We start from the raw sequence: 460 nt of genomic DNA on the forward strand, positions 1-460 counted from the left end.
TGCCGTGGAGGCCGCCGGCAGCGGTGGACACAGGGCGCGCTCTCCCCGGTCCCACCTGGACGGTCCAAACGCTCGCGAAGGACCGTGCTCGGGGCCAGAGGCTTCCAGGGCTTATGCATTTCTTTCCCGCCACCTGTTTCTGACGCTGGTCTCCGTGGGGTCGGGGTGGGCAGGAGGAGGGCCGACTCTGTGACCGCCCTGGAAGCAGGCGGCAGGACACGCTTGGAAGCCCGAGTGCCAGGTGTCTGTGCTCTGCCGGCGGCCCTCCCGTGGGGTCCCAGGCTCGCAGGCTCCCCCTTCGTCGGGGATGTTCCTCAGCGTTCCCGTCCTGAGCCCTCGCATAGCCCACCACGCACGCGTCCAACCCAGGCTCCGCAGGAAGGGATGCTCGTCATTCTCTGTGGTCCCTGCCTCTCCCTGACCTGGTCAGAACCATCTTGAAGGGTTTCCTGAGGTCCTT

The sequence above is a fragment of the Pteropus medius genome, unplaced genomic scaffold (assembly GCF_902729225.1).
Source record: "Pteropus medius unplaced genomic scaffold, Ma_sr-lr_union100, whole genome shotgun sequence".
NCBI lineage: Eukaryota > Metazoa > Chordata > Mammalia > Chiroptera > Pteropodidae > Pteropus > Pteropus medius.